Source organism: Anguilla anguilla, chromosome 10 (assembly GCF_013347855.1).
Source record: "Anguilla anguilla isolate fAngAng1 chromosome 10, fAngAng1.pri, whole genome shotgun sequence".
NCBI lineage: Eukaryota > Metazoa > Chordata > Actinopteri > Anguilliformes > Anguillidae > Anguilla > Anguilla anguilla.
Window position 1 is genome coordinate 13,685,026 of NC_049210.1, and position 19,105 is coordinate 13,704,130.

The window sequence follows — 19,105 nt, forward strand, 5'->3', positions numbered from 1 at the left end:
CTTGGTAAATGAATGTATATGACACCACTCATACAAGATGTGCACGTATAAATGCATCCACACAGTCAAATTGCATATTTCTTTTCCTGATGGTAACACAGCAGCCATTCTACCCTGTAGACTGCAACCATAACTGTCTTTTCACGGGCAATAAATCCCAAGGCTCTGATGATCTTTTGGTTGAACATAATTGCAGTCTATGCAGCTGTCAGCTCCCCACCAAGGCAGTCATATTACTATTCCAGTGTAAGGGTTTTATGTGACCTATGAATCTCCATTAATCTTTAGTGCAGTGTTGAACAAGACTAATGTTATGAAGAATTCTGACGATAAAAGCAGTAAATCAGGAAATGTATGTGTATCTTGAAAATGTTCAGCAATAGAATTAATATTGGTAATAGTTCATCGTAACAGCATGCTTTGGCAAGGCCGGTGAAAAGATGGTCCTAGCTTGACTGAAATGCCCTCTGCACTGAAACCCCTACTTTGCCTGAAGATGAAAATAAATATTTTGTGAAATTAACCATGCCAAACAATAATCTTTTTTCTCTAATGGTATCATGTTCTTTGGACTAACGTGCTTTCGCTATTTATGCAACAGAAAAGCATAACTTCAAAGCCATTAGGAAAACAACAGTGGAAAACTGCATTTGCTGTATTAAGCTCACTCTTAAAGTGACAATCTCGAAGATTTCAGTTTTGTTCTCTATGGCAGTGCCAATGGCGAGAAGCGGTAATTGCATGTGTGTTTTTGGACCTCACTTCCCATAGATCCAACCGGATCCAACCAGTGTCGCCTGTGTGACGTCAGTCAGTTGGCACGCCACTATTTACTGAATAAAAAACGGTTGTTATAAAAGTAACGTTATGTACATACTCATTCGTTGTCTAACATTAGGCTAACTCAAGATGTCTTTACACTGCCGAGCTGGGTTAAAATGCCATAGCAAACCTGGGGTAGAATTAGTGATGATCAATTTCTGCAAACGTTCTTTATCCACCTTTTGCCCTGTATGAACATCTTTACACTGCAGAGAAGAATTTGCGGGATTCGCTGTGGCTCGTGCAATTATGTATCTCGTGCACAATAAGCAGTCTTTTTCGTGAATGATTGTTGTGTGGTATTTTTGAAACAACTGCCTTGCAAAATGTTACCCCTGGTGTTTCTGGTTTTGCTAGCTAAACTGTTCGAGAATAAAGCTGAGCTGGGTGTTAAATTAGCAATCAGAACAAGAAGAATAAAACAAAAACAAAGGAGATTTTATCAAAAAGGGCATAACGGCGCATAAGGAGCATATGAGGAAGCGTAATAGAATAATAACAATGCTAATCCATACTGCCGTATTATTTTATTTAGTTTTCGCCTGCATGACGTCTTCAGAAATCAGACCCGGCTCCGCTCCACATACCCCGGCTTTATTCCGATCATTATAATATATTGATGAACTCGATGGCAATGTAAATAACGGTAACGTTAAGGCCAGTTCAGATCAATGATTCGCAACAAGGCGAAACCGTTTCAGAATGTTGCAGAGAAAATTGCAGCTGTGTGAACTGGCTAGTAGCAGAGCCGTTGCCTGCCCTGAGGTTTTAAAAGACCGTCCTTGTCAAATCGCCAAGTGCAGTTTTAAAACTTTTACAATCAGACGTCTTGGAATTTAGCAAGTTGCACCCAGTCTCGTTGCGAATCATTGATCTGAACTGGCCTTAAGTTAGCTACACTGCAACGTTGCAACAAGGTAGCATTGCATTCGAGAGACGGTTTGCGAGGTCGGTACCGGTCGGTAGCGTTAGCTAGCGTTTTTTTCTAATTGTTAGGCGAAATTAGATCGTGTTAATTACATTACCTAGCTAGCTAACGCAACGTTACCTGATATGAGAGATGGATACTGTGCGCAACGTTGTCTAAACTAATGTTGTCTTTCTTGACATGGTCCGGTAGCTAGCGTTAGCTGTGCAAATAGCTATGTAATTTAGTAAAGTTACATTGTCATTAAATGTAATACGAAATCTACATCAACAAATAATATGATCTCTCATGTTACACAAAAACTTTTTAGGGTTCCATAACTCCCCCAACCCCCCCTTTCTCTGTTATTGTAACGCATGCAGACACCAGAAAAAACAGTACGCCGCTTACACACAAGTGCGTTGAAGAGCTAGCCTGTTGCGTTAATACCGCCTAACCTCTCTGGCGGACCAACCACTGATGGGTGATGAAAAACGTGTCACTAACTGTGCGCTGCTTGTGATTTTTTCCCGGGAATGTCGCCACAGACACCAAGTTTTTTAATCATGAATTATGATAATAATAATAGTATAAATTAATATAAAAATAGGCTCAATCACCATTGTGTTACCCAATGCAGCGATAGATAGTGACTTAAAAGACATTTATTTTAATGAAAATCTTCAAGTTTATTACTTTAAACTTCTGAATTGTGTAATATTGGTTATTTTATTAATAAACCCGTCTTTTATTTTTAATAAATTTGTATTCCATACTGATGTCCTCAGAGCACATTTTGAGAGATGTGTTCAGCTTAATGTGTGGCAAAATACATATGGTTTTCTGTTTGAACCACATTAACAGACAGGATTCAGCCAACATGTGTCCTTTCGTTCACAAAAAACACTAGGTCCGTTCAGCAATCATCAAAGTTAACTCACCAACATTTATTTGTCAATAAAAATATTGTTGCATGCTTTCATTTGTAAGTTAATAGTAAGGGCTTTGTCTGCATATAAAATACTGTACCTCCTTGCTTGATCATCCAGAAGCCAATCATTTTTAAAATAAATATCCTGCTTGATTGACATTGTTAGAGTAAATTTAGCCAAGATTTTATTTAGATTTTATTTTGTATGGACCCGTAGCAGTGTACAAAGTTCAGAAGAGATTGCAAGCAGCTAAGTGCATCTGAAACAAATTATTTCTGCGAGATAATTGGTGTCTGGTTGAAAGAAGATGAAAGAATGATATTGTACCAGCAGAAAGGAACAATAAGCATGACAACTGTAAAAATATGAAAAAAATGAATGTGATAAATAATTCAAAACAATAGATAATAAAACCACATGGAGGAAAAAGTACAAACAAAATAAATGTAAATGGAATAAATGATACCAAACAATACAGAAAATTAAAAAATAAGGGAATGCGTACCAAAAGACAGAAAAATAGACAAAGGAAGAAAAAGCCACTCCACATCCTCACCTACCGCAGGCTAACATTCTAGCTTTTTAGTTTGTTCTTTTGGCGCTCAGTGTACATTGATTGTTTTGGATGCCATTTTAAATTAGGCTGATGGTGGATTTCTGAATGCACAAGAAATAGCCCTCATCACGAGGGGAATAAAGTCATGTGACGTGCATCAGAGTTGCTCTTTGCTTTGCTGCTCATTTGAAATCATGTCTAAAAGTAAAGAGGGCCATTGAGCTGACAACACAGGGGCAACGGACTCACGGCCTGCCTATTAAAGTGAAATTACATCTGGCAGGGGAATTTTCACAAGCGTCTCGGTAAAATTTAAAAAACCGTCCTTCCTGTAAGCTCTCAGAACTGAATCTTTTTCTGATGAGTTACCATGGTTTGCTCAATAGCGGGTGCTGATTTCCTTCTCTCAATCTTCCAGGGTTCTTAACCAGAAAGGTTATTAATTCAGCTATGTCTCCTATCAAATGTCCCAACATCTTTGATCGGTTTTTATATCCCTGCTTCTCGCTGAGACTTTTTTCTGATTGCTTTTGGCCTGGCATACATGAAGAGAAAACATGAATCGGTACAAGGTGTCCTTCAAGCATGCTAACATAGGGGTAATTGCCAAGTCTAAGTCTTACCCCATTGTGGTTTCTGTCATAATTCTGCATACTATAGCCTGTTGGGGGTCCTCCTAAATTTATTTTAGATGGAAAAATCCAATAGTCCTACCCTCACCGCTGAAACTCAAGGACTCTGATCCAAGGTGTACACTATACATCCATTCAAATAATATATTTTGAGGATATTTTTTTTAGGATTGATCATTCAAAATAACCTGACAACTCAGAGAACATTTGGGAGGGGTTTCCCTCTTGAAGCTATTCATTTAGAGAAACACTGATTATTTGAATATTAAAACTTGCCCTCTCAGGATTTTCTCAATATTTGGCTCTCTTCCTCAATTCCCATTGTTAGGTTTTCATCAACAGTCATATACATAAAATAATTCTGTCACTGGAATCATGGTAGTGTGGGAATCAAATGTCTGATCTGGCATGAAGACAGGACTCATACTGTAATTTTAAATTGGTTTGATTTGTAACTTGCATGCATTGAAGATACTGTAATTGGAACTGCCCAAGGGGCATAATATGCAGCAATTACAATCTGAGGACTTGGTGAGAGCATCAGTGAATGGAGAGAGTGAAGCTTTCTTCATTACAGAAACGCATGTACTGAAGGAGGACAAACACAGTAAACAACGTGAACATGATGCAACAGATCTGCAATTTCAAATGCAAAAAAAAAAAAAAAACATGGCAAATGCCATCAATTTCAATTAGGAGAGTGCTTAGAAGTGGATAGCATGTATCTGAAAGTGAATTTTTTTGTCTTGGTGCTTGTACAAAGAACTCTGCATCAGACCAGGCAAATCTTGATCTTTTCCTCCATTTCATAACCATCTGTCGAATAGCCAGAGAAGCCAACATGCGTGGAATAGACAATGAGATCACAGTAACATTATATTCACTGGAAAATTCCCCCAGTAATCTTTGATTCTCATAAAGCCAAAATAAGATGCACATATGGTATTGTGGTTAGTGCTGTGTTATGCACTAGTAGGATGGGCAGTTCCTACAGTTTGCATCTTGGGCAGTTCCTTTCAGCCTCCTTGCTTTGCTCTTGCCATCAGTCTGATACAAGTGAATCTTCATCTCATCTGTCCTAATGACCTTTCTTTCAGAACTGTACAGGCTCTTTTAGGTATTTCTTAGCAAACTATAACCAGGCTGTCCTATATTTGCACCTAACTAGTGGTTTGCATCTGGCAGTGTAGCCTCTGCAGTTCTATATATGAAGTCTTCTGTGGACAGTAGTCCCTGACACGTCTATGTCTGCCTCCTGAAGCGTGTTCCTGATCTTTAGACAGGTACTTAGGGGTTTTTCTTTATTATGGTGAGAATTCTTTGGTCTTTCTTGGTCTGTCAGGCCTTTCCTAATTATTGAGCTCACCAGTGCTCTCTTTCTTCTTAATGATGTTCCAAACAGTTGATTTTGATAAGCCTAAGGTTTGTCTCTGACTTTTCTTTTCTTATTTCTCTGCCTCATAATGGGTTCCTTGACTTTCATTGGTATAAATCTGATCCTCATGTTGAAAAACACCAATAACGAACACCAAAGGCAATCAATACTAGATTCTGAAAGCTTATACCAGCACTAAGGAAGCAACTGAGCACATCAGAACACTGACTAATCAGAAACACCTGTGAAGCCATTTATCCTGAATATTATGGTACCTGAAATGGAAGCTATGTATAAACAATGCTGTCATTTCTACATGGTGTAACCAAAAGGTATAAAATTTAATTTAATGAAAGCTGAGAATCTGCACTTTCGCCACCTGTGAATTGGATGATTACAAATCTAAATTTGTGGAGTACAGAGCCAAGTCAAGAAATGAGGCAAATGAGCCAGAGCCAAGTCATGGCTTTGTCCCAGACATTATGGAGCTCACTGTATATACATTTGGAAACACTTTATGTCAGCTAGAATCTGACATTGAATATTAAAAATTACAATACAGCTTGCCATATAAAGTACCACAGTATTTCATTTCTGGTTGTTCAAATTATAAGTAACACAATTATGAAGGAGCTTATGGCACTACTATAATCCTTATGAATTTGTGGTAAAATGTGGGCCAATATACAGGCATGATTTATTTAATATCATGCTAATATGGGCTTAAATTTCTTTCTCTTCTTTATAATTAGATTTAAAAAATTCTATTTTTTAAGAATAATTAAATTGCTGGAGGAAATACATAATGCTACAATTGTTTTTAAATTTATTTATTTGTTTGTTTATTAATTCATTTATTTATTTGTAATCTGTGGGGAGAACTGTAACTAGATAAAACATATCAGCATAGGACCTATGAGAGGGAGCTGCACCTAATTCTAATGAACAGAGTTGTTATTTTTCAAGGTGGTTCCACATGTCTGATTTCTCTTGCTTCCTCTTGTTTCATTTTTGCAGAGATAAATATAATTAATATAGGACTTGTCTCGCTGATGAATATCTTGGCTCAAACAGCAGTACAATTGGCCTTCTCTTTACACTGAGCACTGCTCCTGTCTATCTGCCTGGTGGAAGGGACTGGGCATCTGAGCTGAATCAACAACCTTTAACATGGTTGTGGTTGTGGTAGAGCCTTTTGCAGCGTTACAATAGCCATTACAATACCTGGTACATATAAAGAGAGGTACACATGGTTCTAGCATCTGAAAAAAAATAGTCAAATACTTAGAGCCTCAAGTCACTACTAAAATGATCTCTCTCTCTCTCTCTCTCTCTCTCTCTCGTGTGACTTTCTATACATCTTGTGCATTAATAATTCAATGCCCAAAATATACAATATAGTTATTCAACCATTAAATGCTTGGCAAACCAGTAAAATAAATCTGGCGAGTGCCCGAGGACCATGGTTATTTCTCTGGTTCAGAAAGTCCCCATAAATAAAATGATGAATCATAAAATGATGGTCATGATTGTGAAGTCCTTTATTAAAGGAACTAACATATTTGCTGTGGAAAAACGAGAAGGAGAACTTTTCATAATTATGTGCCCAAGGACGGCAAAATTCTAACATGTTTTAATTTAGATCAAATTAAAAGTATTTTTAAGCACATGGCCTGTAGTGACTCAGTCCTGATGAGGGGCTGAACTCAAGGGCAACACTGCGCTCTGTAACTGATAGAATGAGCTCTGCTCAAGGGCAAATTAATATTCTATGCATTGACATTTTCCACAAACAGAGGCGTCACTAGGGGGGTACGGACCGGGTGACACCATCAGAGTGGAGTGACACAGAAATGACTGGCAATACATTTTTTGTGCAGTGTTTTGCGTAGCGACAGGTTGAAACAGCTAATTTCTCCGATGCGGTTTACTGCTGGTTGATTTAATAAGCGCTATTAATGCGATGAGAAGCTCTTTGTCGTTTGAATGCATAACCCCGGTTGACAACACCCAACAGCACCCCCCAACAGCATCCCCCCCCCCCCCTCCCCCGTCGACAACATCGGGTGTCACCAACCCTAGTGATGCCACTGTCCACAAATCCAGGCAATGTCCACCATCTGTTGTCCTTGGTCTTATACCTGAGGCTGATCGTAGGTTCCTTTCTGAATATTTCATATTTTTGGTTGAAATCAATCCGATAGAATATTTGGTTTCCAAATGATTTCTCACAGAAATGGAAGCTATAGAATATCTAATGATCTCTACCTCTTGCTTTTCCACAATAATTAGCAGCCAATGACTGAGGAAAAGCATGCTGTGTCTACTGCCAGAGGAAGTGAATGTTTGAGATATTAAGTCTGAATCATTAAACAATCTTGTTTCAAATAGGATATATAGAAGAAAGTGGTAAAATGGAGGTGTGGGGAACTTACAGATCTTACAGTAGCAAACATTAGATAGCAGACAGTGCAGTCACAGCTGGGAGTATCATCAGAAAGGTAAGAATAGCTTATAAATACATTTTGCATAATTAAGTGCAACACTTTTGGCAAGCTGTGATGCCAGGCCGGTCTTTCTTTGTCACTCTTAGTTCCTCTACTCATTCCCAATGACATTAGTAGTAGTAGTAGTTTAATGTCTCTCAATAATCTAGACCTTAACCTCTATCAAGTTTTATTAATTTGGAAAGAAAAAAAAAAAATATATATATATATATATATATATATTTGAGTAGGTCTCTCAAGTCTGTGCAGAATGTCATACATATTTAATGTAGCACTGAGTAAACAGCTGGATACATTTAAATTGGGTTTTCAGATATTACAAATGAAATGTGGGTCATAATGGCTGCCATTGCTAGAAATTGGATTAAATTAATTGCAGACTGGCACATTTATTCCTCCAGGTCATGAGTAATTCAACCTACACACGACCTTGCTACACTTTCCCAGTAGTTCAGATTTACCCCCCATCTCATCCACGTGATTCTTATGCTGGTAGTCGGCAATCTCCGTGACAACCAATCCATCAGGGCTCAACCAATGCCATATAGTGCCATTATCTTTTTAATAAACTTTAAGACATTTTATCATAATTGGATTATAAAATACAATACCTAGTGCATGCACTGCAGGCAAATCAGAGGGATGTATTTTTTATTGAAGTTGAAGGGAAAGCCACTGTTCAGAGGTCAAGCCAGATTTATGGTGTGGCATTCAAAGGCATCTGCTAATCAGGATGGTCTCCTATAATGAAGATCTGGGCATCTGCTGCTGGCGATTCACTTATGAAAAATTGAACAGAGAGCAGAGTAGTTCTTAGATTGATTCCCTGCATGATTACAATTATGAAGGCAGTGTCACATAAGATTAGAACTACCATAACTACACAGCTGTCAAACAGACATTCATTAACTCTATAGAGTATTGGGATACTTAAATTTTAAATTAATTTAAAATGTATGTTTTAATAGTTCTGCTAGCAGTTACGCAAAACATTAATCAAGTGAACTCCTTCTATCTCTTGAGCTGGTGAAGGCGAACCATGTAATCTTGCTAAGATGATTTTCTACATATTGTGTCTTAAAATGACTGGAATCCAACAGAAGACCGTTCCTACTGGAAACAGTACAGCTATTTCTGGATCTAATTTTGCACTCATGTCAGCCTTGCTCCACTGAGGTGGGATATGAAATTATTTTCCTCTAGTTTTGGTGAAGAGGGAGTTAATCAGGGCTAAAAGTGGCACAGTAGGTAAAAGAGCTCAGTTACCAGCACTGTAGAAAAGCCAAACCTATAAAGTATATAGGAAATAGGCTGGCTCCATTGGTTCTTTTGAAGGATTTCCTGTATTTGTCATAAACAATCCACATAAAATCTGTTGGATTATACTTTATCTGGTTGTATACAAACTCCACATGTCCAACCATGTCACTCGCATTCTTACCTCCCTCTATGACTGCATATATCAGCTGGCATCAAATTCAAAACCTTGGTACTAGCTTATTGGACAACTACAGGGACTGTTCCATTACTTTCAAAAGATCATCAGGCCCTACACACCAGACAGATCCCTTTATTCTGCTGACTCCGAGTTCCAGTCCCCTCTCCCTTTGCATGCCTGCAGTTCGAGGTCACATCTCCTGTCTGTTCTGGCCCCCTGGTGGTGGAATGAGCTTACTGGTGTGGTCAGGACAGCAGAAAACCTGTCCATTTGCAGACGCAGACTGAAAACACAACTCAGACTATGCCATGGCTCCCCTGATATATAGTTGTTTTAGTTCTGTACCCCCTCACATTGGATTTGAAATTAAACTATTTATATGAGGTTAAAGTGCAGACTTCACAGTAACAGAGTACATATGTATGAGTCCACTTGAACGTTTTACTGTGTGTCAGCTTTTATTTCAAGGTATTTATATCCATATCGGGTGATATGTGTAGAAATTACAGGCCTTTTATGCACAGTCCCTTCAGTACTTTTGCCTTTAACTGTATATCAGACCATATACACCAGTTGCAATAATCTAAATATATCCAAGTGCATGAGAATATATACATATTCTATCTTGCTCTAGAATACTAAAGTAACAAGTCAGAGAGAACTCACTTAATCTCACATTGTGAAGAGTAGCGCCATTACCTGGAATTTGCTTCATCTTGAGTCGTAGACAACTTCTCCATACTTCTTTAGTTAAAACAGATGAGTTACACATGTCTACACAGCTCAAATGGCCGACACGACCTTTAACAAAATCATAAATATTAACAAAAGGAAAAAGGTCATCCTAATATTACAGCAATGCGGTTCAAGAAGTGTCACAGATTAATTGTGCTCCAATGAGACAGAAAGAACACTATCCATGCAGAGAAAGGTCATGCTATATTACCATTCCATAAAATGCAAAGCTGTAACCAGTATTTGTACTTCCACAACTTTATTCCTTATCAATTATGACACCATTGTCATTATAGGCTAACAATTACAAACCAAAAGGCATTTTTAGGCCCTAAAAAAGGTCTGCTTCTCCATTAAATGTACATATATAGACTGCACATCATGTTCCCTTCTTGTATTAAAAGTTGTAGGATATTTTACAGGTTTTTAAGACATCATGTTTTCATTATAGTTTCCATTAGATTTCATATCTTAAGCTCCAGCAAGCTTTTCAAATGTAATAACCCATAGGTAGTATTAATTCTGACTTTAAAATGTATTTTCAAAATATGGTGCACTATTGAAGCTGATTTCTCTAAACAGTTTTCATTTTAATGCTGTAGACTTGAATACACTAGAGCAGCCAGTCTGACACATTCTGAGACATGACAACCATTTTATGATTCACAAATCAGACCATCCTGAAGGTGAATCACATTAGAACCTCAGAGATATGAACCGTTTAGGAATGGGGGTGGTTTGGGACTGAAAAGTTTGAGATACTTACTGTAAATGCACCCATTTTAATTTGAATCATTTATTTAAATTGTTACTCTAACCTTATTATTATCAGGATTTTGTTTTGCAGCTATAAATCTTTCTTTATAAGTGAATAAACAAGCTGCTAGAGGCCATTTTTTTTGGAATGGACTGGAATTCAGCAAATAATATCCTGCCTGCACTCTAACTGTTCTCAAAAATGAAAAACTTTACAAAGTGTAAACTGAAATGTCATAAAGAGTAAGGCCGATCTTGAGTGTAAGCTGCCATTGTCTTCTTGATGTTGGGGATTCTTCCTATACTTTACGAGGCACTTAATTATGTCTGGTTGAGTGGAGATTAAACATCTGAGTATTTTGCAGGGGATTTCATGGGCTGAATTTGAACCACCACTTCATAAATCTCTCTTCTCTTTAATTGCTTTAGACTCCCTCCCATTACTGGGAGATGTTGGGCAATATGGTCCAGTTTATGGCTTGTCAAACGGGTGAAAGTGACTGAGGTTGGCAGCAGAACACGGCTTGAATCTGAAGTGACTGCCTTTGGTGGGCTGTGTTCAGTTCAGCTGCCAGTCTGCACTGTTTAGTTTGTGGAGAACACAAGACTTCAAAGTTTTATTTCCAAACAGAAGCCCGCTGTGTTGTTTTTATTGCTACCATAATTATATGCGTATTTGCAATAGATCAGCACTTTGTAAAAAGCTTGCTTTTTGGTTTAAGAGGACTTCACTTTCTTTTGCCAAACCTTTTTGGAGTAGCACAGGACATGTGGCAAGGATAATGAATGATTATTAACAGCTTATTTTGGCCAAGAGAAGAGATGATGTACATAAAAAAATAACATTTCTTTATAGATTAATTGGACCTTTCAGATTAAAGGAATACAAAATTTGACACAGAACTTTTTAAAAGGCCTTTTCAACAAGACTGTCTTGTCATTCTTTTAATGCTTATAAGTTACACTGCCATACTGAATTTTCAGCAAACACAGTATTTCCATCAATATATTTAGGAGCCAACTAAGAAAATAACCCCTAGAAATGAGCTTATCTTTATATATACATTCTTAGTACTTCTTGTTGTATTATTTATGTTCTCGTATTGCATATGTTGAAAACTCCCTAATGTATTTATCGATTAAAACTATGTTATTATTATTATATTATTACATAAATAATACTATCTCTAATTTTATAGCACTTATCAAGCATATACAGCACAATGTGATTTACAGAGATAATACATTTAAATATAAAAAAGGAACAGACATCCAGTGCAAAAAGAGCAATTTAAAATGGATGGCAACTCGGGGGCCAATCACTTCAGTAGCTTCTAGTAGGTATGACGTTTAAGGAACTGAAGAAGGGTTTCATGTATGATGCAGTGTCAATAAGATCTTCTATGGAAATAGGCACAAAGGAATTCAGAACGCATTGCCAGGGTATTTTGGTTCCATTGTGGAATGAGAGATCTTAGATCTAATATTATCAATCTTCTTGACAAAGTAAGATAAAAACTTCTCTACAGCAGATAATGCAGAAACACAAGCAGGTGCAGAATTTACAAGATGTTTAAATAATCGCCTGTAGAGAGACTGAATCTGAAAACAATTCCACTCTCGCATCTTTTATTGCCCTGTTGAAGTATATTAATAAGCCTTTCATATGAAAATAATGAACTTGCAATTTGGTGGACTTCCATTTGCATTCTGTTTCTCTGCATTCCCTCCTAATGGTGCATATTTCGTCATTTAACCAAGGGGGACATTTTTACTACAAGCTTTGTCTTAATTTTAAAAGGAGCAATGGTATCCAGTGTGGTCTGGCATAAGTTATTAAATCTATGTTGCAGTTCCCCCATACCTACAGTCAGTTGTGGTTCTGTGGGAATTTGTCAAAGCAACACATAACTTTGAAGCAGTTTAGGAGTTTATGATGCATGAGCAACAAGACTGGCTGTTATTTTTAATGTGCACAGGAAGCTCTATATCAAAATAAAACAGATAATCGGAGACAAAAACACCCTTCAATTCATGGCTAATTAGGCTGATGCCAAAAGTAAGAATAAGATTGAGCATACGTTATGGATGATGTCATGTCTCATGAATGAGTTTACTTATTAGGTCCATTGTGATTGGTGGCTAGGGGACAGGTTTGTGTCGGCAAATTAAACATGGAAATGCTGTAGCGGGAGATGCAAATCATGTTTCCATATCAAAATAATGATTTTTATAAACAAAGTAGGCTAAGAGCCTGTTAATTATTTAGGCTAGAATAACCATGGCTGAGAGTAAAGAGTGTCATACTACATTGCCCTGAAAACTAAAACTAAAACCAAACTGGATGCAAGAACAGCCTTTACTTCTTGCCCAAGTGTTTCATGAAAGAAAGGACATTAAAGGGAAATATAGAGTTGGGATCACTTCAAAAACCAAGAAAGAACTGTAGGAACATTTATGCTTCCACATAAATGCGGCTTTCCCACTTCAGCCCATTCTACTATAATGGTAATACCCTTGCGATCTGAGGTGATACCTTTTTAAAAGCTTTACGTCATTAAATGTTTCTAAAACACTGACCAGATTATGAGGTGGATTGCTAGCAGCAGCCATTTGGACTGTTTCTGATTTGGTCTTAGCTACCTTAGAGTCCTCTTGACTAGCCCTAACTTAGGAGTACTGAAGTTAGGAGTGACATGCCCATTTTATTTAAAGGAGTACCATGGTGGTTGAACGTGACACTTCCCAGTTGTCTTCAGGCAACAACAAAACAAATGTGCATAATTTTTTTATTCTTCAGTCATTTCAATGTACTTTAAAACGTATTTTTCTAAGCCTAAATTTCCCATTATAAAAATTCACCCGAACCGTCTGGGCGTGGTAATGAGAACTGTCAGTTAGCTATGATTGACAGCCCGTTCCCCGTTACCATAGCTACCCCCATGATACGCGCTCTCTTTGGGAGACTGAATTTTCACAAGCTAGCTAGCTTAGTAGTATATCAAGTATCGATAGATAGCTAAGGTAAGGACGTTGACTTGTATCCAGTTACAATTTTTGCTATCTAGCTAGCCAAGTTAAGATAAAAGCACAACTATAACGTCCTCATAAAAGCGAACTAGCAAGCTAACGTTATCGATAACATTGCCTTATGAAAGCAAACCTCCTAGCTAGCTAACGTTAGCTAGCTAGCTAAATGAATATAACCAGAAATAATCTAAAGGAACTCTAATTTAAGTGAACCTAACGTTAGTCAAATATTTGCATTCTCTGAACAGCAGGACGGTGTGTCCTGTCAGATTTCTTTACGGGGCGTGGAAATAGGAGTGGTTACTGTATTCGTGACGTAGAAAAATGACAACTTTCTCAACCGGTTGAAAATGGGACGATGAATTTAAAACGCATATTTCTCCAAAAATACAGAACGGACATATTTAATACTTTTCTCATTGTGTTTCTTCAATGCCTCTTGTGCAAATAGCACATAAAACAGAGAAAGTGTGAAAATCACCATGGTACTCCTTTAAGTTTCTCCTAAATTGGCAAGTTAGGAGCTACTTTTAGCCTGAAATGTTTTGTGAAAAAGTTTAAAGCCCTCAGTTCCGTCATATTAAGTCTCTGTCAAAAATAGGCTGGAAATCCCAGGCAGAGTTGATATTTTCTGGTGAACAGCTGGAGAAAATTAACGTCTGAAAATAAATTCTTTACATTTACAAAAAGATCAAGCTTTTGCAAAACAGTATGTAAAATAGCTTATTTGGCATTCTTCTATATAAGTATGAGTTATAGGCCAATTTTCAGGCAAATGAGCCTGGTAATATTTTTCTTTGACATCATCAATACATTATTCTGTGAGTAGAAAGTAGTCAACAGGCCTCATTTACAATCGCAATTACGCTCTGTCAAGCAGTGAGATGAACAGAGATGATCAAATATTACTAATTTTTCCCTGGCCTTAGCCTGCGTAGTCATCTGTTCGCCTGCATTTGAAACCACTCTAGCCATGCCTCACAATACTTCTTTCAAAAATGAAACAAATGAAAATTTTTATCTCTGCACCAAACATTTCTCCTGAGAAGTAACACCAGGGGAAAGTACTCTAAGTATCTGGGCTTTATCCTTTTGTTCAATCCTTGTTATTCTTGCAGATTTCTTAAAGCCTCTATTTCCACACACAGCGAATTTCTGTTTTAAAGGGTTAGATTTCTGGAGTTTATTTTCAGACCTGTATTGTCGCTTGTGTTCAGGGTTCATCTTTTGTGGTGTATCATTTTCGTGTTCATTTATTTGGCATATTACATTGCATTACATTTATTTTGCAGACGCTTTTATCCAAAGGGACATACAAAAGTGCTTATCAATGTTGTTGGAACAACTACAAAACACAGGTTTGATAAGGTGCAATACTCATTTTGTAGTCATTGTAGCTAGTTAAAAAAAACCTGTTTTAGACAATGGAACATACTTTACATGCATGCTTTCTCCTCTACTTTACATGCCTTGGACACAGTTTACCATAGTCCTTTGCCCTTCATTTCAGGTGCTAAATCATTAACCCATCATGATCTGCTATATAAATGGTCTGGGTTGACTTAATTACATCTGTGAAGATTGTTCAACTGGTATACATTCATTTATAAAACAATAATTAGTTTATTTCCTTCATACCTCAGCTGTCTACTAATTAGAACTACACATTGTTATCACCTCCACTCCAGTGATGTGATACACTTTAAAGTACCTCATCCCTCTACTGAATTTGAAAAGTTGGATTTCAGATATTTGCAATCTAGAGTTGGAACAATCTTCAAACAAATCTTAAACTTGACAAATTACTTTCAATTGCTGACTTCAAACATGTTATTCATGACTGCAACTGAAATATGGTACTATTTTTAACCTCTGCTTTTTAATGACTCTTACACTGCTGTCTCATTCCCCATTTGATGTTTGTGACGTGTTTGTCTACTGTCTTGTATAACTTTGAAACTTCATGTTTTACCGTATGTCAGGTCCCCCTTGCAAAATAGATTCATATCTTAATGAGTTTTTTTCCTGGTTAAATAAAGATTAAATAAGCTATGACGCTTATCAAGATTTTTTTCAGGCATCAGACAATGCAACAAACTTATGCCTGTATTAAAAGACAATTTTATTTGCACATTACATTAAGCAATTATCAACTCAATCATTCCATAGAAAGCCATTCATTTTGTTTCACTGCCTGCCCACACAAACAGCCACTAGCTTGCTGCTGGAGGTGCCAGAGAAATCTGGATGTTCGCCATCCTCCACTGCTTCTGTTTACAACAACACAAACTGTCTTTTTGGCCCCTTTGTGAGTGGCAAACACACGCAGTCAGGGAATGGCTGAACTGATATACATGACTCACCACAGAGAGCGGTACACTCATGCTGCTGGATCTAACTACATGACTCGAATCAATACTAGACATGCTCTTTCTGGAGGAGCAGGCTGAAACCATTTGTGGGGTGTGTGCGCGTATGTGTGTGTGTGTGTGTGTGTGTGTGTGAGGGGGAAGCCTTTCTAGAACTTGGTGCACACTTTTTAATGGTGATGAAACAAAAAAAAAATCTGGAAAAATGAAAGACAATCATTACCCAGGAGGGACTGACATCAATCTCTGCATGTGGTTGAAAGAAGGAACACAAGCCCTGAAGCACCTGGGTCTAAAATGTATGTAACTGAGCATCCATCTTTAATTAGTCATTTACACTTTTCTGCAATCACGCAGATGTATACCGCAGGTGTAAACTTTAAACATGCTTTAAAAGAACGTTTAACCGGCTTACTGCTAACTCTGGAGATCTCATTTCTGAAACGCAAAAATCAGCACATGAAAAGGTATTTTAATGGTAGAGTAATGGATGCTAATGGATCTTGTTTTCAGAGAAAAAAAGTTCATGTTGCCCATGTTGTAGTGAATTTTAAAATGAAGTCTCCTTGTTACTTTGTTATCACAGCTGCTGCAGGTGCGGGGACAATGTAGCTGCCCCGGCACCTCCCTGCTAAAATCACACACATTTCAAATGCCTTTGCATATCTCCCTGTAGCCATTCTGGGAAATAGAGGAGAGAATACTCAGCCATACACATGCATATATTTGTGATAGAAAAGCACTTACAGAGAAGCACTCACTCTATTACTGAGAGCTTCCTTGACACAGACAGACTCCAACAAGCATGCCCACGGAGTGTAACATTTTTTGGCTCCTGTTCCCCAGTCTAAAAATACACAGCAGACACAGGGGACAGAATAGACATACACACTGTATTTAATTTTTAGGGCCATCATTCATGCACTATTACAGATTTATTTAGTGTGTGCTCACACTCTATCTTGTTTCAGAAGGCACAAAACTGGTTTTGACATGCACCATGACATGGGACCAAATGAAAACTATGTGACATCTGTATGAATATTTAGAGGATTCATGATGGCGTAACCACAAAATCCCCTTGAGAAAGTCAATATGCTTCATGCCTTTTTTGAATTTATCTCTGTAGCTTAACGGGCCCAGTGACCCAATGCCTTTATTTAAAATAGTCATATTTAATTTTTTCATATTAACAAATTCATATTTGATACCTTTTCATGCTGGCATATTTGTAGCAATATTGATTCAATGTGTTTGTGTTCTGAAATTTCTCCTCTATACGTTATTTTCCACCGGTGGTGTTAAGTGCGACAGTCCTGCCAAGTATTCAAATATGACGATGCACACACAGGAACTTGCATGACAAATGCAAAAGGGAAACCCCTAAAATCCAAAAAGCATCTTTATAATTAGGTTTGATATATTGCTCAATATTACTGTGTCAAATGACATTGTTCGTTGTCTCTAGGCAGTCTTCTTTCTCCAAAATACACTACCTGATTGTGCAGGTGAGAAAAAAAGGCCAAAAGGGCTTATAGTACTCGTGAATCAATTGAAACAATTAATGATAGGATATCACTTCTCGTAGCCATGATTTGACACCATGAATCATTCTGATTCTGAAACTATTTGCTTACACATTCTGACAATCTTTACTGATCATATATTTATACAAACACAATAAAACGGATTAAACTATTCCACCTGATTATAAATGGTTAATACAGTATGCACAAACCATTTATAATCATATATAACAACCATTTAATTAAACATCAGTGGCTCAACAGGGATACTCATAGCAACTCCTAGGAGAGCCGGCATTCAAATTCATGCATGAGGCACATCTTACTGACATTTTAATGTACCGTTATTGTTTGGTTGAATCAATCTGCTTTAATTGCTATTCACATAAATGCATATTAGATTTGATGCATCCTTTAAAGTCACACTGCTCGGCATTCACTCAAATCGAGCCGGTGTGTGCATTAATATGATCTCCGATACAGTTTTATTTCTCTCCCAAATTTATATTCATTTATTACAGCCATAACCAGAAGGTCAGATCCCCAACAATCGAATCAGATTAATAATAGGAGGACTTGAGTCTTTAGAAATGATTAAAAAGTGCAGTAGCATGAAATCTCGCCTTTTGAATTAAGCCTACACGATTAAATGAAAAAGGCAGAATAATGAAAACCAATACCTTAATAGAAAGCATGTTGCACATAATGTAAAAATCATTTCAGTCCACCTGAAAAATGTGTTTATTAAAAAGGTTAAATTCAAATGTTCTCAGATTGTCTTCATACAGAATTGAGACAATTTAGGATATTGTCCATTTACCATTCATGCTGTTTGTGCGATAGGATACATTTCACATGATTTTTTTTGTAAAGGATGCTTTCCAACATTTACTGGCAAAAAGTAAAGAAAAGATAAATCAGAATACTCAAATGTAATTCTATAATAGTCTATTATTTTTGTGTTGTGATATTTTATGGTATTATTCTCTGTGGGGCAGGGAACTATTGGCTCTTCTAACTTAGTCTTCTGTTAACTGTGCAACCTTTCTGCTTTAGAAATATGGCCAAGATTATTGTTTTGATTTACTGGGGCCTGCATTGAAAGCCTCAGTATCTTTTTTGTTCCTTCCTCTGTACTTATAATCAATGTGACCTTAAGTTCTACCTTGGCAAATTGTAATGATTTTCCAGGAGAATCACATAAAATGGCATGTACTTTTCATATTCTGGAAGATAAAGATTTATCCATAAGTACTTTATCATGCAATTTATGATTTGCTGTATTTATGCTTCCATACATTACTTATCTGAATGACATATTTCTTTGTACAGTAATTGTCAATAAATCATTTAAAACCTAAAAAGAAAGCATTTAGCCTTTTAATGCTTGACTTGATATTTCAACTCCGTTAAGCTGCTCAGCTGACAAAATTTCAAGATTTTCAACACAATTTCCTTTAAGTAGTAGCATTAGAATACAAAACCTGTATCAGGTCCTGTTTAAAATGTACACAATGCCA